General features: G+C 46.3%; 1 pseudogene; it reads right to left on the bottom strand.

The window, feature by feature from the left end:
* Nucleotides 1–26: 26 nt before the first annotated feature.
* The window catches only part of LOC141154999 (cytochrome P450 2A11-like), a 203302-nt pseudogene continuing 175818 nt past the window's right edge, over nt 27–27510 (bottom strand).

Raw genomic sequence — 27510 nt, forward strand, 5'->3', positions numbered from 1 at the left:
ACAGGGGCTATGCGCTCTTATTGCCTGAGCTATGCGGTGGGGTTGGGGTTTTGCAATCTGTGGTGGTCTTATGACCTCTCACCCCCAACAATCTGCTTACATTTAAAGAAGCAGTAAAATACACTAGGGTTATTATTACTTATTTCAATGTATAGACAAAAGATTTGAAGATCTCAGCACCAGTTCAGATCACTCCAGCATCTTTCCAGTCCAAGTATTCTCAATTTTTCAGTCACTCTAACATATATCGTACCTAAATCTGAGTTCAGTATAGGAGAAATTAAAGCATAGTCTAAGTATATGCACCTCATGTTCAAGTCTCCTTTTTAAATCCAGATCAGTTGGAGTCATTGCCATTTACACTTGTTTAATGCAACCAAAGGGCAAGGAACTGCCATTATGACGGAAGATAACTCAGTCAAAAAATATCAAACATTGCCAATTTCCTTTCTGGTGATGACGTTTTGTCACTAAAGCAATGGCTCCATGTTATATTTCACCCTACGAACATTGGCTATGGTTAAAATTGTCCTTTTTCATAAACCTTAGTCTAATCTACAAGCAAGTAAATGTAAACTAACAAGATTAATATCAGCCTACCTTGTAACTACACAAAGAATCTGATAGCACATTGTGATGCAGAGAGAAACTAATATTTAACGAGGGATAAAAGCCATTTTGAACTGTTTTGGAAGATTTCCCAGCCCAGATACATCTGGTGTGATATCCAAGTCCTCCGGAGTAACTGTTGTCCTCAAGTTAAAGTTTTGCAATATGGTGGTTAAGAAAATGAACAGCTCCATTCGAACAAGACTTTCTCCAAAACAAATTCTTTTACCTGGAGAAGAATGAAAATGTAGTGTCACCAAATGGCATCAATAACAACACAATAATCCAACTCATCATCGATGATAAACCAGGGAAGAGAACATTTCTGCCACAAGGCAAGAAAAGAAAATAGTCAATGGCAGTCATGACATGAGCTTCAAATGTTAAAGCTTTGATATACATTAGATCTAATTTGGCGGAACTCACCAATTTGGGCAGGACAGGGCAACCATATGATGTGTATGGGGGCCTCCTTACTGTCACCAAAATGATGAAGTCTAGGGAAAAATCTGTCAGTTGGAATGTCAACACCCAATCCCTTTGTTTTAAAGGAGATAAACAGCTGCAAAAGGTGTATGGCAGTGTCTTTCTCTACTCTCCATTGAAAATACCTGACTAATGAGCGTATGGGGAAGTCTGCAGAGTTAGGTGTCTTATGCAATAATGTTCTCCAAGCAGCTACCTCTTACGTATATGTCCAGCGCAACTGTCTTTTTAGGAGTACTTGTTCTCTTTTCTCATTTTCCATAGACTTTTATAAGCAGCAACTGTCTGATCACTCAGTGTGCTGATAAGCTGTATTCCCTGATGTCAGATTTTTACCAGTGAATTGAAAGTGATTGATCAGTCCATTAGGAGAAAGAAGAATATTTCTCTAACAAGATATATTAAAAAAAAAACTCTTATTCCCCTTGTGCTAATTATTTCTGGAAAAAGAAAAAAAAAGGACAGTTACAGTATAGCCCACTTACTGAGGTGGAATTCTATTCATCTATGGTCCTAACCAAGGCATGGGTGAAAATATTCTATTTGACCAAGGAGCCTAATCGTCCTTTAGAGGATGCTATATCCAGTTGTACTCTTTAGGATGGTTCTCTATATATCCCATTGATTGGGGTGGAATTTAATCGTCCAACATTCCATATATCCCATCAGTTGGGTTGAAGATTGGTAAATCTAAGGCCCTTATTGAGACATATGGCACCAACCCCAACTGTTTCCTATGGGGTATTAACCACGGTCCATATTCCATTTGTTACACTGTTTGGAGTGGAACTAAATAGTTCTTTGGTCCTAATCGAGACATTGAATTGATGGTACCCCTATAGGACAAGGTGACCAAATGTCCACCACAGGGGGCACCTTACTAAATCGTCCTTTTCAGGACATGGGTGAGGATACAGTAGGTGGGGGTAGAGCTAGTCGTGCAGCGGTATGGTAGAGCGATGGTTACTGCAGGCTGTAGGCTTGTCGGAAGAGGTGAGTCTTCAGGTTCCTTTTGAAGATTTCCATGGTAAGTGAGAGTCTGATGTGTTGGGGTAGAGAGTTCCAGAGTAGGGGTGATGCACGGGAGAAATCTTGTATGCGATTGTGGGAAGAGGAGATAAGACGGGAGGAGAGAGTCTACCCACTGAGCCCAAAATTTACATACTAAAGTTAAACATACCTGCAGACATGGGAATGAAGGCGTCATTCTTTATAAATTGACCATTTTCATCCAGGAAATTCTTGGGGTTGAATTCATTTGGGTATGGAAAGCAGATGGGGTCTTTTAGTACTGAGGTCAACATTGGAAACACATTGGTGTTCTGGAACATAAGGGTTTATAGTTTAGAGGGGATGCATAATTTAGAAAAAATATTTTAAATACCCTATTACGATTTTCAGGTAGAAAGGTTCCTCATTGGGGTCCTCCATTGCCAAAGTTGACAGTGGCTACAAAAAGTATCTCTCTAAGGCTACAGTGGTGGCCAAAGGTATTGGCACCCCTGCAATTCTGTCAGATAATACTCAATTTCTTCCTGAAAATGATTGCAATCACAAATTATTTGATCTTATTATCTTCATTTAATTTGTCTTCAATGAAAAAACACAAAAAGAATTGTCCTAAAGCCAAATTGGATATAATTCCACACCAAACCTAAAAAAGGGGGTGGACAAAAGTATTGGCACCCTTTGAAAAATCATGTGATGCTTCTCTAATTCGTGTAATTAACAGCACCTGTAACTTACCTGTGGCACCTAACAGGTGTTGGCAATAACTAAATCACACTTGCAGCCAGTTAACATGGATTAAAGGTGACTCAACCTCTGTCCTGTGTCCTTGTGTGTACCACATTGAGCATGGAGAAAAGAAAGAAGACCAAAGAACTGTCTGAGGACTTGAGAAACCAAATTGTGAGGAAGCATGAGCAATCTCAAGGCTACAAGTCCATCTCCAAAGACCTGAATGTTCCTGTGTCTTCCGTGCGCAGTGTCATCAAGAAGTTTAAAGCCCATGGCACTGTGGCTAACCTCCCTAGATGTGGACGGAAAAGAAAAATTGAAGAGTGATTTCAACGCAAGATTGTGCGGCAAGATTGTGCGGATGGTGGATAAAGAACCTCGACTAACATCCAAACAAGTTCAAGCTGCCCTGCAGTCCGAGGGTACAACAGTGTCAACCCGTACTATCCGTCGGCGTCTGAATGAAAAGGGACTGTATGGTAGGATACCCAGGAAGACCCCACTTCTTACCCCGAGACATAAAAAAGCCAGGCTGGAGTTTGCCAAAACTTACCTGAGAAAGCCTAAAACATTTTAGAAGAATGTTATCTGGTCATATGAGACAAAAGCAGAGCTTTTTGGGAAAAAGCATCAACATAGAGTGTACAGGAAAAAAAAAAGAGGCATTCAAAGAAAAGAACACGGTCCCTACAGTCAAACATAGCGGAGGTTCCCTCAGGGCCGGCGTCAGCACCCGGCGTACCCGGGCAAGTGCCGGGGCCCTGGAAAATCACATGGGCCCACCGCCCACTCACTGTCGGGGCCCTGGCCGCTTCCTCGGCACCTGTTCAGGGACGCAGGCGCTGCTTGATTGCCGGCACTCCCCCCAGACATGGACGCGCGCTGTCCGGCTGTGTCTGCTAGTAATGACGCGGCAGGGTCGACGGCACTGCACCTTTAATTGTGCTTGTGTGTCGCCCCTGCCGCGTCATTACTAGCAGACACAGCCGCACAGCGCGCGGCCATGTCTGGGGGAGTGCCAGCATTCAAACACCGTCGGAGCGGAGGTCCTGCACAGATGTGTGGGAGCGGCCCGGACCCGACCGCAAGTGGGCCCCTCTGATGTTCCAGGGCCATGAAGTCTGTGACACGCTGGTGGCCCTGCACTGCCCCATACCTGAGGAGCTGCTGGACAGGACACTGGACCGGGGACAGGTGAGTGAGGCTTCCCCAATCCCCATATTAAAAATATTTGTAATGGGTCTGTGTGAGTGCATGTATGTGAATGTCAGTGTGTATGACTGTGTATATATATTTGTCTGTTTTATATGTCTTTAAGAATTTGTGTAAAAATGTGTGTATGTCTGTATGTGTACATGTCTGCGTACCGTGTGTGTGTGCATATGTCTGCGTACCGTGTGTGCATATGTCTGCGTACCGTGTGTGCGTGCATATGTCTGCGTACCGTGTGTGCACGTGTCTGCATATGTGAAGGATGAGGGGGCAGGCTGGGCCCTGTGTACATATATATATTTCTCCGCCGTATCTGTGCATCATGAATCGCGGTATGTGTTAAAAGGGCCCACTGAGACTCTTTCGCCCGGGGCCCAGAAAAACCTGCAGCCGGCCCTGGGCTCCCTGATGTTTTGGGGTTGCTTTGCTGCCTCTGGCACTGGACTGCTTGACCGTGTGCATGGCATTATGAAGTCTAAAGACTACCAACAAATTTTGCAGCATAATGTAGGGCCCAGTGTGAGAAAGCTGGGTCTCCCTCAGAGGTCATGGATCTTCCAGCAGGACAATGATCCAAAGCACACTTCCAAAAGCACTATAAAATGGTTTGAGAAAAAGCACTGGCGACTTCTAAGGTGGCCAGCAATGAGTCCAGACCTTTATCCCATAGAACACCTGTGGAGAGATCTCAAAATGGCAGATTGGAGAAGGCACCCTTCAAATATCAGGGACCTGGAGCAGTTTGCCAAAGAAGAATGGTCTACAATTCCAGCAGAGCATTGTAAGAAACTCATTGATGGTTACCGGAAGCGGTTGTTCGCAGTTATTTTGGCTTAAGGTTGTGCAACCAAGTATTAGGCTGAGGGTGCCAATACTTTTGTCTGGCCCATTTTTGGAGTTTTGTGTGAAATGATCAATGATTTGATTTTTGCTTCATTCTCTTCTGTGTTTATTCCTTGCAAGCAAATTAAATGAAGATAATAAGACCAAAGAATTTGTGATTGCAATCATTTTCAGGAAGAAACTGAGTATTATCTGACAGAATTGCAGGGGTGCCAATACTTTTGGCCACCACTGTAAATGCCCACGATGCAGAAATGATGCATATTTTTTCCACTTCTCACTGGCAGGAAAAACGCATGCGGATTTTACATGTGTTTTTCCCGCCGGGTAGAAGCGTTTGTCAAGCGTTTTTGCATGCATTTCTGCATGCGGGTTATCAAGCGCTTTTCCAAGCGATTTTAGCATCACTTGGAAAAGTGCTTGACAACTTGGTCACACTATATAAATCCATGCAACCGGCATGGATTTATATAGTGTGACCAAGTAATAGTTAAAAAAAAAGAAAAGAATGGTAAAAAATAAAAAATAAAGATTATACTTACCTTCCGATGGCCCCCCGTATTTTCTCCACTCCTTCTAGTCTCTTGTTTGGGTCGTGGTGGTGTGAAAGGACCTGCCATGACTTTATTTAGTCATGTGACAGGTCACGCGACCGCCGACGTCAGCGGTTGCGTGACCTGTCACATGACTAAATGATGTCATGGCAGGTCTTTTCACACCATCGCGCCCCATACAACAGACCGGATGCATCGCTGAGGAGACCGGGGGACATTGGAAGGTAAGTATAATCTTTATTTTTTATTTTAAATTCTTTTTTTAACAATTTCTATGGTACCAGGGTCTGGATGAGAGTCTCCTCTTCTCCAGATCCGGGTACCATCCGCACATAGAATGGCATAATATCCGTGTGTGCAAATGTGCTGACACGGATAATATGTGTTTCAGTGCAAGTCAATGGCGGTAATTACGCTGCGTGTCCGCAAAATTAATGGACATGCTGCGTATTTTTCCGCAATGATAATCCGCAGTGGAAATTCCCGCAGCATGTGCACAGCACATGTGGATTATCATTGGGGACCATGGGGCACATATTACTGAGCATTTTTTAAGCATTTTTGCTGTGGAAATTCCGAGGCAAAAACGCTTGAAAAACACATAGTGGGAACACAGCCTAAAGGATGGCTTAATCATCTCAATGGGAACTGTTGTCCTTCTCTGTAATTTGCATCTGATGATATAGCAGTTTTCTAACATCCTCTAAATGCATTGAGAAGTAGGACATCCCATCATCGCTTTCCTTTAGAATACCCACCTTGGGTATGGAGTACCCTCTGTATGTAATGTCTGCCATTGTTTTACGTGGTACGCCCATTGGGAGCAAATCTACGAAACGTAGAACTTCATGAATAACAGCATCAGTGAATGGCATCTGGTTCCGATCTTGAGTCTTTGGGAATAGATTATGACCAATCACCTTGTCAATCTCCTCTTGAATCTTGGCTATTAGTAATGAGAAATAATTAGATAGAATAACTTAACCTTTTTTTTTTAATTTGAACTTGATAGTTAATATATTAGGAACCAAATCTATAATATAATCGTACAACCGTCCCTCTGTCTGAAGCCTCTATAGACTGCGCAAGCGCAACACGCCTGCGCAGTCTGGCTCCAGGCAGAAGAACGCATGGAGCCGTTACAGGTAAGAGGAGTGTGTATGGCGCCGGAGATCATGGTATGCGTAGGCATTGAATGCATATTGTGATCTCTGGTGCCATACTTACATACTTACCTGACCGGGAGGAGTGTTGCCGTGGCGCCTCTCTTCTCGCCGGAGACCGGGGCAGGAGTGAAGGCGTCGGAATTGGCGCATGCACATAGCGCTATCTGGCGCCATTTTACTGAAGACACATTTGCAGTGTGTCTTCAGCAAAATGGCGCCGGACAGCGCGGTATGGGCATGGCCGTACTCCGGCACCACACTCCTCCCCTGGCCTCCGGCAGAACAGCACACCGCAGCACTGGAGCACAGGGAAGAAATGTGAGTATAAGTGGATTTTTTTTTTGTATATCTGCAGTGTAAAAGGGATGAGGTGGCCACACATGCCAGGATTGGGGGGTGAGGGGGCTACACATACCAGGATTAGGGGATGAGGGGGCCACACATACCAGGATTTGGGGAAGAGGGGGCCACACATACAAGGATTAGGGGATGAGGGGGCCACACACAACAGGATTGGGGGATGAGGGGGCCACACATACCAGGATTGAGGGGTGAGGAGTACCATGCATACCAGGATTGGGGGTGAGGGGACCATGCATACCAGAATTGGGGGGTGAGGGGACATGCATACCAGGATTGGGGTGAGGAGACCATGCATACCAGGATTGGAGGATGAGGGGTACCATGCATACCAGGATTGGGAGGTGAGGGGGGCCATGCATACCAGGATTGGGGATGAGGGGTGCCATGCATATCAGGATGAGGGATTGGGTACCATACATACCAGCATTGGGGGATAAGGGGTGCCATACATACCAAGATTGGGATGAGGGGTGCCATGTATATCAAATTTGGGATGAGGGGGCCATTCATACCAGGATTGGGATGAGGGGTGCCATGTATACCAGATTTGGAATGATGGGTGCCATGCATACCAGGATTGGGGATGAGGGGTGCCATGCATACCAGGATTGGGGGGTGGGGGGACCATGCTTATCAGGATTGGGAGGTGAGGGGGGCCATGCATACCAGGATTGGGGATGAGGGGTGCCATGCCTATCAGGATGAGGGATTGGGTACCATACATGCCAGGACTGGGGGATGAGGGGTGCCATACATACCAGGATTGGGATGAGGGGTGCCATGTATATCAAATTTGGGATGAGGGGTGCCATGTATACCAGATTTAGAATGATGGGTGCCATGCATACCAGGATTGGGGATGAGGGGTGCCATGCATACCAGGATTGGTGGGTGGGGGGACCATGCTTACCAGGATTGGGAGGTGAGGGGGGCCATGCATACCAGGATTGGGGATGAGGGGTGCCATGTATATCAAATTTGGGAAGAGGGGGCCATGCATACCAGGATTGGGATGAGGGGTGCCATGTATACCAGATTTGGAATGAGGGGTGCCATGCATACCAGTACTGGGGGTGAGGGGTGCCATGCATACCAGGATTGGGGATAAGGGGTGCCATGCATACCATAATTGGGGATGAGGGGTGCCATGCATACCAGGATTTGGGATGATGGGTGCCATGCATGCCAGGATGAGGGGTGCAATGCATGCCAGGATTGAGAGTGAGGGGTGCCATGCATAACAGGATTGGGGATGAGGGGTGCCATGCATACCAGGATAGGGATGAGGGGTGAAATGCATACCAGGATAGGGATCTGGGGGGGCCATGCATACTAGGATGCGGATGAGGGCCATGCATACCAGGATAGGGATGAGGGGTACCATGTATACCAGGATAGGGATGAGGGGTACCATGCATACCAGAATGAGGGATGGGGTGCCATGCATACCAGGATAAGGATGAGGGGTACCATGCATACCAGGATGAGGGGTACCATACATACCAGGACAGGGATGAAGGATGGGGTACTATGCATACCAGGATAGGGATGAGGAGTGCCATGCATGCCAGGATTGGGATGAGGGATGGGGTGCCATGGATACCAGGATTGGGGGTGAGGGGTGTCATGCACACCAGGATTGGGGATGAGGGGTACCATGCATACCAGGATGAGAGATTGGGTACCATACATACCAGGATTGGGGGATGAGGGGTGCCATACATACCAGGATTGGGAAGAGGGGTGCCATGTATATCAAATTTGGGATGAGGGGGCCATGCATACCAGGATGAGAGATGGGGTGCCATGTCTAGCAGGATTGGAATGAGCGGTGCCATATATACCAGATTTGGAATGAGGAGTGCCATGCATACCAGGATTGGGGATGAGGGGTGCCATGCATACCAGGATTGGGGATGAGGGGTGCCATGCATACCAGGATTGGGGATGAGGGGTGCCATGCATACCAGGATTGGGGATGAGGAGTGTCATGCATATCAGGATTGGGGATGAGGGGTGCCATGCATATCAGAATTGGGGATGAGGGGTGTCATGCATACCATGATTGGGGAAGAGGGGTGCCATGCATACCAGGATTGGGGATGAGGGGTGCCATGCATACCATGATTGAGGATGAGGGGTGCCATGCATACCAGGATTGGGGATTAGGGGTGCCATGCATACCAGGATTGGGGATGAGGGGTGCCATGCATACCAGGATTGGGGTGAGGGGTGCCATGCATACCAGGATTGGCGATGAGGGGTGCCATGCATACCAGTATAGGGATGAGAGGTGCCATTCATACCAGGATTGGGTATGAGGGGTTCCATGCATACCATGATTGAGGATGAGGGGTGCCATGCATACCAGGATTGGGGATTAGGGGTGCCATGCATACCAGGATTGTGGATGAGGGGTGCTATGCATACCAGGATAGGGATGAGGGGTGCAATGCATACCAGGATTGGGGATGAGGGGTGCCATGTGACGCACCCCCAGGGCCGTGGGGTACTCGGCAGCCGGGCCTCTGATAGCCGAGGGATATCAAGGTGGCTGGCCCGGTCTGTGGCCCAGGGCAGTCACTCAAAAGGGGGATATGTATATATGGGGATTTGGAAAAGATCGTGACGCCAACTGTGGTACCTGGTGAAGATCACCAGCGCTGCAACAGTCCTCTGAGGCAGCTTGAGATGGGACGGCTCCCCACAGTTGGAGCAGGCCTCAGGGCAGTGTAGTAGAAAAGAGTGCGTCGCGCTGGGCATTGTAGTGCAGGGGGAACAATGGCGCCGATGAAGGAATGGACAGAGGCAGTGCAATGCAGTCATCCAAGATTTTACTCACAGTTCTTTAGACTCTTCACAGGTGCACTATACAGGTAAAGGCCTCCCGCGTCGCACTGCGTTTACCGGGCAGGGGTTCAATCCTTCCTCAGGCAACTTGGGAATACCTGGCCGAACCCCACTTTCTCGTGTTCCTATTTTGACCATCTTTACTCTGGTCCTTCTCCCTCCTGCTCTGCGCTGCCCACTCTCAATCCCGCTCGGGTGCTCTGAAGTCCTTCCTGTACGTCGGATGCGGGACCTACTTGACCCGCCTGGGGATTAGAATGCCGCAGCGATCCCTCTGTCTTCTGACAGATGCGGGGCGTACGGGTGCCGTCCTGCACATGCCGTTCCCCCTGGGATCCTTTCTGTAGAACGGAGCCTACTGCCTGCTCCCCTCTGGGGCCTTCTGACCTGACCCTAACTGTGGAGCAGATCTCCTAATGAGACTCTGCTCCCGGACTGTTCTTCTGAACCATCCCGAGCTGTTCTTCTGAACTGCTCCCTAGAAGTGACCAGCCACCCTAAGATGGCTTCCCTATTTATACTCCTACTAAAGTGCTCCCTCTAACTACTTCCTCCACCCACACCCACTACTGGTTCCCCTACCTTTGGGTTCCCCTCATCTCCAGCCAGGGTCAGGGCTCAGCAGATGCGCTCTGCATGTTGCCCCTACAGCCGGCCTGCAGCAGTGTAGTGTTGGATGCAGGTGTTTTGGGGTTCCATGCAGCACTCCCACCTTACCTGAGAGTAGGGAGACACCACACCTCTGGGTGAGGATCAGTACCTCTGTAGCGACTGAACCCTCAGGGGCGTCACACATGCATACCAGGATAGGGATGAGAGGTGCCATTCATACCAGGATTGGGGGTGAGGGGTGCCATGCATACCAGGATAGGGATCTGGGGTGGCCATGCATACCAGGATTTGGATGAGGGGCCATGCATACCAGGATAGGGATGAGGGGTACCATGTATATCAGGATAGGGATGAGGGGTACCATGCATACTAGGATAGGGATGAGGGGTACTATGCATACCAGGATGAGGGGCGCCATGCATGCCAGGATTGGCATGAGGGATGGGGTGTCATGCATACCAGGATTGGGGGTGAGGGGTGCCATGCATACCATGATTGGGGATAAGGGGTGCCATGCATATCATGATAGAGATCTGGGGTGGCCATGCATACCAGGATTTGGATGAGAGGCCATGCATACCAGGATAGGGACGAAGGGTACCATGTATATCAGGATAGGAATGAGGGGTACCATGCATACCAGGATTAGGGGTGAGGGGTGCCATGCATACCAGGATTGGGGGTGAGGGGTGCCATGCATACCAGGATTGGGGGTGAGGGATGCCATGCATACCAGGATTGGGGGTGAGGGGTGCTATGCATACAAGGAAAGGGATGAGGGCAGCACATAACAGGATGGAGGAACAGGATTGGGGAGCACAAATACCAGGATGGGGCAGCACAAATACCAGGATAGGGGCAGCACAAATACCAGGATAGGGGCAGCACAAATACCAGGATGGGGGCAGCACAAATACCAGGATGGGGGCAGCACAAATACCAGGATGGGGGCAGCACAAATGCCAGGATGGGAGACCATATACCAATAAAAATGCTTGCCACCCGGTTGTAGAACGGGCTCAAAAGCTAGTAAGATATATTTCCCGGTCTAGGCTCTGACCAAACAATGAGTGGTAGCAGAAGACAACCACATGTGGAGGTGACCTTGGGGTCAATCAATTACCACTAGTGTCTATATTTAACAGTTGATCTTCTTTGCAATAAGCACAAGCTAAAACTATGTTGAAAACATAAAACAGCTATAACAGATAATAGTCCACTATGAGGTACTGTTGAGATATTCTTCCATCTTCAAGAACCAGGCCATTCATATGATACACTTTGTTACATAAAATTAATGCATTCAAGGTCTTTACCTACCGATAACATCTGGATACTTCATAAAAAGAAGTAGAGAATAGATTATGGTTGTACTGATGTTCTCCACCCCAGCAAAGAAAATCTGCACAGTACTGTGCAATAAATTGGTCATATGGTATTCACTTTTGGGATTAGCATTTTCCTGTGAATAGATACAATATTACATATCCATTATCAGAGAAGTACTGCCGTCCCTAACCTTGCAATAATGCCTCCTGAGCGCCCACATAAAACAAACAATGCAGTGTTAGTATTAATGTCCTTTTAGTGCCTGCCTCTAGAAAAGTAAGAATGCAACCTTTGTGCCACCCACACAAAAAATAATAATTAATATTTATAGTCATTTAATTTGACTAACTGAGTCTTCCTCTTACCAGAACACAAAGTGTTCTGGTACAATAGGAGTAATACATTGATGTCATTGCACTGCCTGTCATGCTGACATCTGCCAGTCTGAGGCCTGCAGGACATAGTGGTGGGGCAGGGAGCCTACAACTCTCTGTTCGACCATAGAGTCCAGCTGCATAAGCATCACGTTGACTCCAATACAATTCATACTAGTGCAGCAGTCCTATAGACAATGAAGGGAGCAAAGGCCGAACATATGCACCTCCACTCCATTCAAGAATGGACTCAGCAGAGCCCTGTTCTTTGCTTCTAGAGCCGTATTTTCAGGATTGCTGAGAGTCCCAGCAGTCAAACCATAAGCGATCCGTAAGTTATCCACAGGGTAGGAGATGACTTAGTATCTTGGGAGTAACTAGAGATTAGCAAATGAGGCAAAATTTTAGTTTTCATGGGAAATTTGATTAGTGGAGAAATTATTCACCAAACGCCAGAGAATAATAAGCGTATTATGTAAAAAATAAAGAAAATCCTTTTACTCACCTCACCACTCACTTCTCCTGCCTCTCCACTCCTCTCTGTCTTCCGTTCAGACCTTGTCACATCTTCAGAATGCAGTCAATCACGCTGAAATCCCCGGGTCGCTCACACTTGGCTGGGACTTCTGGGTTTGGTGGGCTAGGAAGGCTTCTGCGCATGCTGGTGCAAAGGTCACGGCACACGCTGTGATGTCATGACACCTTGACCTTTCACTCTTGTGCATAACTCTACGGGTATTTCAGTACAACCAAAAGCGATCCAAAGATGCGATGAAGACCAGACAGGTGAGGGTGAGAAATGAAGGGCCAGAGAGCTGAGTAGTGTAGTGAGTATGAGGATTTTTCTTCATTTTTTAACATTTTGATGGCATTTTACGGCTCAGAAACATAGGAGCCAGCGGCCGCCACCATTTTTCTGAGAACACATAGAAGGGAATTACAAAAAAGCTGCGTTTTGGTGAATGTGGATTTTTGTAAAAAGTCAAGTATTACTCAATTCCAGTGTATAAGGGAAAAAAAAGGAACATTTCAGCCTACCATGCATATGCCATAAGGGTCCACTGGTGCACGGAAATCCTTGGTAGCAAATCCAGGGATGAGAAGCAGTAAGAAGTAGATTAGAAAAACTCCAGCACCTTCTCCATATCCATCACAAGAGATGTACAGTTAAAACATCCATTTTATTAGTTCCATTAAAAACGCGCCATATGTAAGGCGGACCTTACGCGTTTTGAACCAAACAGGGGTTCTTAATCATAGGTTACATTGCTATGGTTAAAAGACATATATATACATATGGACTAAAAACAAAAGAGAAAATAGGATGGAGACAACAAAGAACAGGAAGTTCATTAGTGAATGAAAATCCTCCTGAGGATAATTGCTCAGTAATATACATAAATTAAACTTATGTGCATGGTATGCTGGCAAATTAAGCACACCATTAGAAAAGAGTATCAAAATATGTACATTAGATCATTGCGAAAATTAAGACCATTGGGAATGTGAGAGTTAAGTTTAAGAATCCATGAGGCTTCTCTGGCTAGGAGAAGCTTGCCTCTATCTCCTCCAAGTATTTGTCTTTGCACCTTGTCTATACCAATAACCTTCAGTGTGGAAAGATCACCACAGTGAAAATTAACTCCATGCTATGGGATGTAAAAACCTATAGTCAACTAGCTGAAGATCCAACCAGTCACGTAAAAGGAAAATTGGATTTTATCCTAAAAAGAGGCTTGCAAAAGGGACTCATTAATCAAAAATTGTATGAATATCTATTAACTGAGTCACCAGTGTGCCCAATACTGCACGCCCTTCCTAAACTGCAGAAAGAAACATTTCCACCCTATTCCGCCCCATTGTGGCTGGAATTGGTTCACTTTCTGAAAGAATTTCAGCATGGATTGATCAGCTACTACAGCGTATAGTTCTGGCCACTACAGGATATATCAGGGATAGGAAGCATTTATTATCTGCTTTGAAATCTTTGAGTGGGAATGTAAGGATTAGTGTTGAGCCACCCCCGTAGTGTTCGGGTTCGGTTCGGTTCGTCGAACACCGGAATGTTCGAGGAACTGTTCGTCGAACTGTTCGTCGAACACCTTAGAACACCGTCGAACACCGTTAAAACCAATGGCAGGCAAACAAAAACACATAGAAACACATAGAAAACACCTTCAAAGGTGTCCAAAAGCTGACAAACTGCAAAGAAGACACTCTCTTTAAAAAAGCCGGCCGGCAATTCAGCAACGGCATACACCGGTACCCGACAATTTAGACAAGAAGGAATAGAGCATCACACATAGATTAGATAGATAGAAACAGGTCAGTCACACATATAAGAAGCACAGTGACAGTGTTGCTTACTGTACTTGTCATTTAGTGTAAAGGATTTATTTAAAAAAATAATAGTGTTTTCATGCACCGTCTCTTTAAAAAAACCGGCCGGCAATTCAGCAGCGGTACCCGACAATTTATAACAGAAAGAATAGAGCTTCACACATAGATAGATATAAACATGTCAATCACATATATAATAAGTACAGTGACAGTGTTGGTTACTGTACTTGTCATTTAGTGTAAAGGATTTATTTAAAGAAATATTAGTGTTTTCATGCACCGTCTCTTTAAAAAAGCCGGCCGGCAATTCAGCATCTGTACCCGACAATTTAGAATAGAAAGAATAGAGGATCACACATAGATTAGATAGATAGAAACATGTCAGTCACATATATAAGAAGTAGAGTGATGGTGTTGGTTACTGTACTTGTCATTTAGTGTTAAAATAAAGGATTTATTAAAAAAAAAATTGGCGTGGGGGTCCCCGTAATTTTAGGCTCTAGCGGAGGTTAAGCAGACAGCTGGGGCAGATGTTTGAAGCCTGGGAAGGGGGTAATACCCAAGGAGCTTCCCAGACTACTAATATCAGCCCCCAGCTGAATACCTAGCCTTTACTAGCTATTAAAATGGGGGACCCCCCCAAAAAAATGACGTGTGGTCCCCCCTATTTTAATAGCTAGCAAAGGCTAGGCAGACAGCTGGGGGCTGATATTAATAGCCCAGGAAGGGTACCATGAATATTGACCCCCTCCCAGGCTAGAAACACCAGCCGTCAGCCGCCCCAGAAATGGCGCATTCATAGGATGCGCCAATTCTGGCACTTAGCCTCGCTCTTCCCATTGCCCTGTAGCGGTGGCAGTGGGGTAATAGGGCTGGGGTTGATGTCAGCTTATAATGCCAGCTGACATCAAGCCCAGGTTAGTAATGGAGAGGCGTCTATAAGACACCCCCATTACTAACCCCATAGTCAAAGTTAAAAAAAAAAACACAAACACCCAGAATAAAGTCCTTTAATTGAAATAAGTACACAATTCTTTATTGTTCTAAATTAAACCATACTTACCATCACGCCCATTCCAGCTGAAGCCAACGATCTCCTGCAATAAAAATAAAATAATGAAGCAACCTCATCCTTACCTTTCCATGGTTCCCACGACAGCTTCAGCTCTGCTACATCGAGATGACAGGCTGGACCGCAGCAGAACTCTGCCATCCAGCCTGTCATCCCGCAGACACTGAGAAGCGCAGGCATGCTTGTGCTCCTCAGTGTCTCTCTGTGACGGCATCCAGATGAGCCGACAATGAACTCGGCTCACCTCATGCACGTCACTGACAGCGTGGGAGAATTCTCCTGCACTCAGAGCTTCAGCGTGAGAATTTTCCCACGCTGTCAGTGACGTGCATGAGGTGAGCTCATGTCCAATGAACTCAGCTCACCTCATGTACATCACTGACAGCGTGGGAGAATTCTCACGCTGAAGCGCTGAGTGCAGGAGAATTTTCCCACGCTGTCAGTGACGTGCATGAGGCTGATATTTAAATTTGGCGCACAAATCGGTGATTGGTCGCGGGCAGCGTCCGCGACCAATCAGCACGGTAGTGTTTAACTTTGGCGGCAAGATCAGTGATTGGTCGCGCGCCAAGACCGCGACCAATCACCGATTTGGGCGCCACATTTAAATATCGGCCGCGACCAATCAGCACAGCGTTGTTTAAATGTGGATCCAAGATCGTTGATTGGTCACTGCCGATATTTAAATTTGGCGCACAAATCTGTGATTGGTCGCGGGCAGCGTCCGCGACCAATCAGCACAGTAGTGTTTAACTTTGGCGGCAAGATCAGTGATTGGTCGCGGTCAAGACGGCGACCAATCACCGATTTGTGCGGCTCATTTAAATAGCGGCCGCGACCAATTGGATGTCAGCGCCGCTCCCCGGTCCTCCCTTCACACCCTAGCCGCTGATGTCCCCACAGTATCAGCATGGTGTTACAAAGGTCCGGACATTTGTGTTAAAAATCGCTGATTGGTCGCTGGCGCTGCCCGTGACCAATCACCGATTTGGGCGCCAAATTTAAATATCAGCCGCGACCAATCACCTATTTGGGCGCCAAATTTAAATATCCTCCGCGACCAATCACCTATCTTGGCTCCACATTTAAACACCGCTGTACTGATTGGTCGCGGACGCTATTTAAATGTGGCGCCAAAATCGGTGATTGGTCACGCCCAGCGTCGGCGACCAATCAGCACAGCGGTGTTTAAATGTGGAGCCAAGATCGGTGATTGGTTGCGGCCGATATTTAAATTTGGCGCCCAAATCGGTGATTGGTCGCGGGCAGCGCCAGCGACCAATCAGCGATTTTTAACACAAATGTCCGGATATTTGTAACACCATGCGGATACTGTGGGGACATCAGCGGCTAGGGTGTGAAGGGAGGACCGGGGAGCGGCGCTGCGGGTCGGGATACTTCTGCTGCGAGCGCCCGCTCATGTCCCGGCTTCTCGCAACGGAAGTATCCGACCAGGCAGCGGCGCTCCCCACCAATACGATTAGCTGATTGGTCGCGCTCTCCGCACGCGACCAATCAGTGATCTTGGCGCTAAAGTTAAACACCGCTCTGCTGATTGGTCGCGGACGCTGCCCGCGACCAATCACCGATTTGGGCGCCACATTTAAATAGCGTCCGCGACCAATCAGCGAGCTTGGCGCCAAATTTAAACAACGCTCTGCTGATTGGTCGCGGATGCCAGACGCGTCCAATCAGTGAGATTGGCGCCAAATTTAAACAACGCTCTGCTGATTGGTCGCGGAGTCCAGCCGCGACCAATCAGTGAGATTGGCGCCAAATTTAAACCCCGCTCTGCTAATTGGTCGCGGATGCCGGCCGCGACTAATCAGCATTATTGGCGCCAAATTTAAACACCGCTCTGCTGATTGATCGTGGTCACCGTCCGCGACCAATCAGTAGTATTGGCGCCAAATTTAAACCCTGCTCGGCTGATTGGTCACGGTTGCCGGCCGCGACCAATCAGCAGTATTGGCGCCAAATTTAAACCCTGCTCTGCTGATTGGTCACAGTTGCCTTCCGCGACCAATCAGCGATTTTGACGCCAAATTTAAACACCGCTCTGCTGATTGGTCGCGACCGCCGGCCGCGACTAATCAACATTGTTGACGCCAAATTTAAACACCGCTCTGCTGAATGGTCGAGGTCGTGACCAATCACCATTATTGGCGCCAAATTTAAACACCGCTTTGCTGATTTGTCGCGACCACAACCTATCAGCATTATTGGCGCAAAATTTAAACCCCGCTCTGCTGATTATTCGCGACCGCCGGCCGTGACCAATCAGTGATATAGTCGCCAAATTTCAACACCGATTTGCTGATTGGTCGCGGTTGCTGGCCGCGACCAGTCAGCGATTTTGGCGCCAAATTTAAACACCGCTCTGCTGATTGCGCCGGGTCTGCCGCATACATATTCTAGAATACCCGATGCGTTAGAATCGGGCCAACATCTAGTTTCATGAAATAATTTTAAAAAAAATTGACGTGGGGCTTCGCACTATATTTGTGTCCAGCCAGGTACAGCAGGCAGGAATGGACTGCCCCCAACCACCAGCTGCCTATTTGTACCTGGCCGGACACAACAATGTAGGGAAGCCCTTTTTTTCTTAATTATTTCATGAATTTCATGAAATAATTAAAAAAAAAAATACGTGGGGATTCGCCCTATTTTTGTGTCCAGCCAGGTACAACTAGGCAGCTGGGGGCTGGAATCTGCAGCGCAGGGAGGCCCAAGCTTTCTGGGTCCCCTCAGCTGCAAATTGCAGTCCGCAGCCACCCCGGAAAATGGCGCATTCATAGAAGCGCCATCTTCTGGCGCTGTACCCAACTCATCCAGGGCCCTGGTGCGGTGGCTCACTGGGTAATAAAGGGGTTAGGGCCAGCTTGGCATTATCAGCTGGCCCTAAGCCCGAAATTCATGGGGTCACGCCAATATTAGACATGACCACTATGAATTTCTAGTAAAGTATTTAAAAAAAACACAACACCGAGAAAAAAGTCCTTTAATTGAAATAAACACACAATTCTTTATTGTTCTAAATTAAACCATACTTACCGTCACGCCCATTCCAGCTGAAGCCAACGATCTCCTGCAATAAAAGAAAAATAATAAACCAACCTCATCCTTACCTTTCCATGGTTCCCAGGACAGCTTCAGCTCTGCTACATCGAGATGACAGGCTGGACCGCAGCAGAACGCTGCCATCCAGCCTGTCATCCCGCAGACACTGAGAAGCGCAGGCATGCTTGCGCTCCTCAGTGTCTCGCTGTGACGGCATCCAGATGAGCCGAGGTCATGTCCAATGAACTCAGCTCACCTCATGTACGTCACTGACAGCGTGGAAGAATTCTCCTGCACTCAGCGCTTCAGCGTGAGAATTCTCCCACGCTGTCAGTGACGTACATGAGGTCAGCTGAGTTCAATGGACATGAATGAGCTCACCTCATGCACGTCACTGACAGCGTGGGAAAATTCTCCTGCACTCAGCGCTTCAGCGTGAGAATTTTCCCATGCTGTCAGTGACGTGCATGAGGTGAGCTCATTCATGTCCAATGAACTCGGCTCACCTCATGCACATCACTGACAGCGTGGGAAAATTCTCACGCTGAAGCGCTGAGTGCAGGAGAATTCTCCCACGCTGTCAGTGACGTGCATGAGGTGAGCCGAGTTCATTGTCGGCTCATCTGGATGCCGTCACAGCGAGACACTGAGGAGCGCAAGAATGCCTGCGCTTCTCAGTGTCCGCGGGATGACAGGCTGGATGGCAGCGTTCTGCTGCGGTCCAGCCTGTCATCTCGATGTAGCAGAGCTGGAGCCGTCGTGGGAACCATGGAAAGGTAAGGATGATGTTGCTTTATTATTTTACTTTTATTGCAGGAGATCGTTGGCTTCAGCTGGAATGGGCGTGGTGGTAAGTATGGTTTAATTTAGAACAATAAAGGATTGTGTCTTTATTTCAATTAAAGGACTTTATTCTGGGTGTTTGTGTTTTCTTTTAACTTTGACTATGGGGTTAGTAATGGGGATGTCTTATAGACGCCTCTCCATTATTAACCTGGGCTTGATGTCAGCTGGCATTATAAGCTGACATCAACCCCAGCCCTATTACCCCACTGCCACCGCTACAGGGCAGTGGGAAGAGCGAGGCTAAGTGCCAGAATTGGCGCATCCTATGGATGCGCCATTTCTGGGGCGGCTGACGGCTGGTGTTTCTAGCCTGGGAGAGGGCCAATATTCATGGTACCCTTCCTGGGCTATTAATATCAGCCCCCAGCTGTCTGCCTAGCCTTTGCTAGCTATTAAAATAGGGGGGACCCCACATCATTTTTTTGGGGGGGGTCCCCCATTTTAATAGCTAGTAAAGGCTAGGTATTCCGCTGGGGGCTGATATTAGTAGCCTGGGAAGCTCCGTGGGTATTACCCCCTTCCCAGGCTTCAAACATCTGCCCCAGCCGTCTGCTTAACCTCCGCTAGAGCCTAAAATTACGGGGAACCCCACGCCAATTTTTTTTTAAATAAATCTTTTATTTTAACACTAAATGACAAGTACATTAATCAACACTATCACTGTACTTCTTATATATGTGACTGACATGTTTCTATCTATCTAATCTATGTGTGATGCTCTATTCCTTCTATTCTAAATTGTCGGGTACAGATGCTGAATTGCCGGCCGGCTTTTTTAAAGAGACGGTGCATGAAAACACTAATATTTTTTTTAATAAATCCTTTACACTAAATGACAAGTACAGTAAGCAACACTGTCACAGTACTTCATATATATGTGACTGACATGTTTCTATCTATCTAATCTATGTGTGATTCTCTATTCTTTCTATTCCAAATTGTCGGGTACCGCTGCTGAATTGCCGGCCGGCTTTTTTAAAGAGACGGTGCATGAAAACACTATTATTTTTTTTGATAAATCCTTTACACTAAATGACAAGTACAGTAAGCAACACTGTCACTGTACTTCATATATATGTGGCTGACATGTTTCTATCTATCTAATCTATGTGTGAAGCTCTATTCTTTCGGTTCTAAATTGTCGGGTACCGGTGTATGCCGCTGCTGAATTGCCGGCTTTTCATGTTTCACTGTGAGCACTGTTCCCATCGATTTGGGCAATCACTGTAATGCCACAACCACCATGGCTGTGGCATTACAGTGAGTGGCAGACAATCCCTGCATGATTGGTGCTCTAAATAGCGCCAGACATGCAGGACACGCTTTTGGTGCACGAACAGTTATCGATCATAACCTCGAACAGCCGAATTTTTTGCAAATCGTTCGGGTTCATCGAACAACTCGAACACCGCCCAAAACAGCTCGAATTTGAGATTGGCGAACAGTTCTAGTCGAACACCGCTCATCTATAATAAGGATAGATGGGTCACCACAGATATTGTGTCATTATACACTAGCATCCCGCACCATCTCTCATTACAATCTATCTCCTATCACCTCAACAATACCAATCTCTATACAAAAGAATTAAACGCGTTTATACTAAATTTGATACAATCCTGAATTGAAAATATTTTTTTTTACTTTAATGGGGATTTTTTTCTGAAGACCTTTGGTTGCCGTATGGGTGCTTCTTTTTCCCCATCATTAGCTAATTTATATGTAGCCTGGTGGGAATTATTTAATATTCACACTCTTGACAATCCTTTTTTGCCTTACATCAGGTGGTACGCCAGATACATTGATGATGTCATCATGATCTGGCGTAACCCTGATGATGAGGCACTTTATATGCTATCCACGTTTCTACAGTTTTTTAATGACAATACATTTAATTTACAATTTACCATTAACATCTGTCAAAATGAGACCGCCTTTATGGATGTATATTTAACTGGAGACAGCAGCAATAACTGCATCCACACATGTCTGTACAGAAAACCAACCAGTGGCAATGCGATGTTGAAGGCAAACAGCTGTCATCCAGCACATACTATTAAAAACTTACCACTAGGTGAACACATTAGAGCCAGACGTCTATGCTCTACGGATGAGAGCTATAGTCATGACGTGTCATACTGAAGCGCAGGTTCATACATAGAGGCTACTCACATACACACATCTACAGTGCACGTAATATAGCGTTTAACAAAACACAAACATCTTTACTGGAGAATAACACAGTATGTAAGAGAAATAAACAACAAGTTACTTTCTCCACAGCTTATAGTACAGACTATCAGGCTATTACAGATTTAATTTGGAAATATGCTTGTATACTACATCAGGACAAAGCACTTCAGAGCATCCTTAAGGAAGGAATTAATTTTGTTGATAAAAAATCCTCCAATATAGGAAATTTATTATCTCCAAGTTTTTTGTCCACCATGCACATAAGTTTAATTTATGCATATTACTGAGCAATTATCTTCAGGAGGATTTTCATTCACTAATGAACTTCCTGTTCTTTGTTGTCTCCACCCTATTTTCTCTTTTGTTTTCAGTCCATATGTATATATATGTCTTTTAACCATAGCAATGTAACCTATGATTAAGAACCCCTGTTTGGTTCGAAACGCGTAAGGTCCGCCTTACATATGGCGCTTTTTTAATGGAACAAATAAAATGGACGTTTTAACTGTACATCTCTTGTGATGGATACGGAGAAGGTGCTGGAGTTTTTCTAATCTACTTCTTATTACTCAATGCCACTCAAATTTTCCCTTCTGAGCTTTGCACTATGCCTCAAAAGTAGTTTTCAACCACATATGGAGTATCGCAGGGCCGGCTCCAGGTTTTTGTGGGCCCTGGGCGAAAGAGTCTCAGTGGGCCCCTTTAACACATACCACGATTCATGATGCAGAGATACGGCGGAGAAATATATATATAGTACAATGCAAAGATTTCACTTCTTACATTACATGAGTGATATCTATTGTAAATTCCACAATAGATCAGAAACCGGTGAATCGCTCCACACATAATAGTGGCCACCATATAAAGCTCCATACAGAATACTGGCCCCCATATAACGCTTCATACGGAATACTGGCCCCCATATAAGGCCCCATAAGGAATACTGGCCCCCATATAAGGCCCCATAAGGAATACTGGCCCCCATACGGAATACTGGCCCCCATATAAGGCCCCATACGGAATACTGGCCCCCATATAAGGCTCCATGCGGAATACTGACCCCCATATAAGGCTCCATGCTGAATACTGGCCCCCATATAAGGCCCCATAAGGAATACTGGCCCCCATACGGAATACTGGCCCCCATATAAGGCCCCATACGGAATACTGGCCCCCATATAAGGCTCCATACGGAATACTGGCCCCCATATAAGGCTCCATACGGAATACTGGCCCCCATATAAGGCTCCATACGGAATACTGGCCTCCATATAAGGCTCCATACGGAATACTGGCCCCCATATAAGGCTCCATACGGAATACTGGCCTCCATATAAGGCTCCATACGGAATACTGGCCTCCATATAAGGCTCCATACGGAATACTGGCCCCCATATAAGGTTCCATACAGAATACTGGCCCCCATATAACGCTCCATACTGAATACTGGTCCCCTTATAAAGCTCCATACAGGATACTGGCCCCCATATAACGCTCCATACAGGATACTGGTCCCCTTATAAAACTCCATACAGGATACTGTCCCCCATATAATGCTGCATGCAGGCTGTGCCCCCTTATAATGCTCCATGCAGGCTGTTACCCCCCACATAATGCCCCATACAGGCCCCCCCTTTATAATGCCCCATGCAGGCTGTTCCCCACCTTATAATGCCCCATGCAGGATGTCACCCCCCCCTCTTTATAATGCCCCATGCAGGATGCCCCCCCCCTTATAATGCCCCATAAAGGATGTACCCCCCCCCTCTTTATAATGCCCCATGCAGGATGTACCCCCCCTCTCTTTATAATGCCCCATGCAGGATGCCCCCCCCTTTATAATGCCCCATAAAGGATGTACCCCCCCTCTTTATAATGCCCCATGCAGGGTGCCACCCCCTCCCCTCTTTATACTGCCCCATGCCTCCATACATTAAAAAAAAAAATCAAATACTCACCTTCCTTCTCCTCACCTGCTACCTGCTACCTGCTACCTGCTGCCCGCTGCCCGCTGCCCGGGTCCGGACTCCAGCGTTGTCGGCGTCTTCCAGCTCAGCGCTCCCTGTGACGGCTCAGGGGAGGGCGCGGTGTAAAGACGTCACCGCGCCCTTTGACCTGAGACGTCACAGGGAGCGGAGAGCAGGAAGACAGCTGATCTGCGGAGGCACGGGGAGAGGTAAGTATCCGGCTGCCGGGGCCCTGAGCAAGCGGCGGAGAAGGGCGGGCGCTGACACCGCTCTCCTCCGCCCATAGCCCAGCGGGGTGCGCGACCGCCAGTGGGCCCCTTTGTGTGCTCAGGGCCCCGGCATTTGCCCGGGTGCGCCGGGTGCTGACGCCGGCCCTGGAGTATCGGCGTGCTCAGAAAAAATTGAACAACATATTTTGGAGTCTATTTTCTCATGTTATTCTTTTGAAAATGAAAAGATTTGGGGCAAAAACAACATTTTTGTGTAAAAAATATATTTTATTTCATTTTCACAGATCAACGTTGTAAAATTCTGTGAAATATCTGGGGGTTCAAATTGCTTACCACTTCTGGATGAATTCCATGAGAGGTCTAGTTTCCAAAATGGGGTCACTTGTGGGGGATTTCAACTGTTTAGGCACATCAGGGGCTCTCCAAATTTGATATGACATCCGCAGACCATTTCATCAAAATCTGCATTCCAAAACATCACACCTTTCTCTCTGAGCCCTGCCGTGCCCCCAAACAGTAGTTTTCACCCTCATATGGGGTATCTATGTACTAATGAGAAATTTCACAACAAGTTTTGTGGTCCATGTCTCCTGTTTCCCTTGGAAAAATGCAAACTTTGGGGCTAAAAAATATTTTTGTGAGAAATTTGATTTTTTTTTATTTTCGTGGTTCCACGTTATAAACTTTTGTGAAGCACTCACTACACATCTATACAAGTTACCTGAGGGGTCTACTTTACAGACTGGTGTCACTTGTGGGGGGTTTCCACTGTTTAGGCACATCAGGGGCTCTTCAAACGCCACATGCCATCTGCTAAGTATGCCAGAAAATTTTACATTCAAGCAGTCAAATAGTGCTCGTTCCCTTCCAAGCCCTGTAGTGGGCCCAACAGTGGTTTTCCCTCACATATTTGGTATCGATGTGCTCAGGAGAAATTCCTCAACAAATTTTCAAGTCCATGTTCTCCTGTTAACCATGTGAAAGAAAAAAATTGGGTCTAAAGTTAAATTTTTGTGAAAAAAAGTTAAAGTTTATTTTTCCTTCCACATTCCATTAATTCCTGTGAAGCACCTGAAGAGTTAATAAACTTCTTGAATGTGATTTTGATCACCTTGAGGCATGCAATTTTTAGAATGGTGTCACTTTTGGTATTTTCTGTCATATAGACCCCTCAAAATCACTTCAAATGTGATGTGGCCCCTAAAAAAATGGTTTTGTAAATTTTGTTGGAAAAATGAGAAATCGCTGGTCAACTTTTAACCCTTATAACTTCCTAATAAAAAAAAATGTTTCCAAAAGTGTGCTGATGTAAAGTAGACGAGTGAGTGACATGACTCTCTTATATAAGGGTATAAAAATTAAAATTTGGAAAATTGCAAAATTTTCACAATTTTCTGATTTTTTCACAAATAAATGTAAGTCATATCGAATAAATTTTTACTACTATCATGAAGTACAATATGTCATGAAAAAACTGTCTCAGAATCATTGAGATCCGTTGAAGCGTTCCAGTTATTACCTCATAAAGTGACATTGGTCAGAATTTATAAAATTGGCTTGGTCAGTAAGTTGAAAACAGGCTTCGGGTAGATAAGGTTAATAAAACACAAACTTAGTAATGTGAAAATGACTTTACCATAGAAATGGATAGTAACCCAAAGCCTGTTTAATAACACAGCGCAGTCACCAATTTTTCATGCATTTTTTTAAAATTGAAAAATGATCTAAAAACTATCCCTCTCAGACATTTATGATCAGGCAGACCACTGAGTGTTGAACACTGACTCAAAATCCATCTCTTGTCCCAAAAATTATGAAATAAGAAATTCTACATAGGTACTGTACACATTAAAAAAGCCAACATCTGCAGCATAATGCTATATTGGTGTTGCATGTACAGATCCAAAAATTTATAAAAAATTTGCAACACCTAACCTGTTTTGTGATGTAGCCAGTCACAGTCAACTGTCTGAATTTTGGAAATTGTTCTTTTGTATTAAAAATAAAACAATTATTTCAACATCACAAAAAGTATTGCAGCAGAAATGCTAAAACTCAGTACAGTTGCTTGTGACAAGCATGCATATTGTCTCTGTCTGACACTGATTTCAGAATTGTTTTTTGTGCTAAAAAATATTGTGCTGCCCTGCTGCTTTCTAGTGTATTTACAATAAAGAACATAATGTGTAGTTGCAATTAAAAAGCAGCAGGATGGATACCAGCTAAACCATATCACTGATCTATCAAACTGAGTCTGGTACCTCTCCTAACTCTTTCTCCTCTCATCATTTACATGTTTGTATTATTTGCAGCAGACTACTTTGCTCATCTTTTTACTGCTGGACTTGTACAAAACGTTACTGTCTTTAGTATTTGTCCAATGTTTTGAGGCTTTCTTTTCCAATCTCTATTGGTGAGCTATGAGTGCTGACGTACTTTCACTATTTTGAATCTCCCTAAAATGGCTGCTGCATTCCCTGCCTCATCTTTTATACAGGCAATGATAGTCTCTCCTTATCGGCAGTGCTATACAATTGATGTGACAGCTGCAAGACATTATGGGGAATCCCATACGGTCATGTCCGAGGTCACGTGAACCTACACTGATGGATGCAATCATCTGCAATATTTAAAATGGTAGTCAATATATTTTTGGTGATTGTTATGCACACGCCCGGGCTAAGCGGCGTGTGCGTGTGATTGGTAGTGATTCCACTGGACCGTGCCGGAGAGTGAATGCCTGGAGGGGCGTGACTAAGTATTCACCCGATCCGACCAGGGTCGCACGACGGCATACGACGCCAGTGCACCAAGGAGGAACCGAGCAGAGGGACCAGGTGCTACTCCAGGACAGACCCCGGACACGGCTGTTGACCCACACAGGGGAATACAGGAACAGGCTGGTAGGCTGGCACACAGACTGGTGGGTATAGGCAGGCACGACTGGTATGCAGGCAGGCGGGTATGCAGGCAGGGGGGTAAAGACAAGCACAGCTAGAGTGCAGACAGGGAGGCACTAGCAGGTAGGAACACAGGCGGGATAGGACCCAGTACACACCGGGACTCAGGAACAATACAGGCAGAGGGTTACAGGCAAGCACAGCTAGAGTGCAGACAAGGCTGAGCAGGGAGGACAGGGCTCTGTTCACACGGAACAGACAGGAAGGGAAAGACAGAGCCAGATACTCACACAGTACTTGCAGAGACAACAAGCAGGAGTTAGGTACGAGTTCAGACTCTGCAGAAAAAGGAAGGGAACGGACATAGAGGCAAAACAGGTAAAGGACAGGAGAGAGTTCAGACTGGAACTGAGTGTACGGAGGAGACCGACACTGCAGAGGGATACAGGAGCGGGTCTGGGAATACGGCCCCCAGAGAGGCGGGACGAACAGGCAAGGAGCGTGTTCAGACAGAACAGACCAGACACAGGAGCGGGTCTAGGAAATCGGCCACTAGAAGGCGGAACGAACAGGCAAGGAGCGTGTTCAGACAGGACAGACCAGACACAGGAGCGGGTCTAGGAAATCGGCCACTAAAAGGCGGAACGAACAGGCAAGGAGCGTGTTCAGACAGGACAGACCAGGCACAGGAGCGGGTCTAGGAAATCGGCCACTAGAAGGCGAGAGGAACAGGCTAGGAGCGAGTACAGACAGGTCAGACA

This window comes from Phyllobates terribilis, unplaced genomic scaffold (assembly GCF_046119375.1).
Source record: "Phyllobates terribilis strain yellow unplaced genomic scaffold, ASM4611937v1 Scaffold_7__3_contigs__length_470593459, whole genome shotgun sequence".
Lineage (NCBI taxonomy): Eukaryota > Metazoa > Chordata > Amphibia > Anura > Dendrobatidae > Phyllobates > Phyllobates terribilis.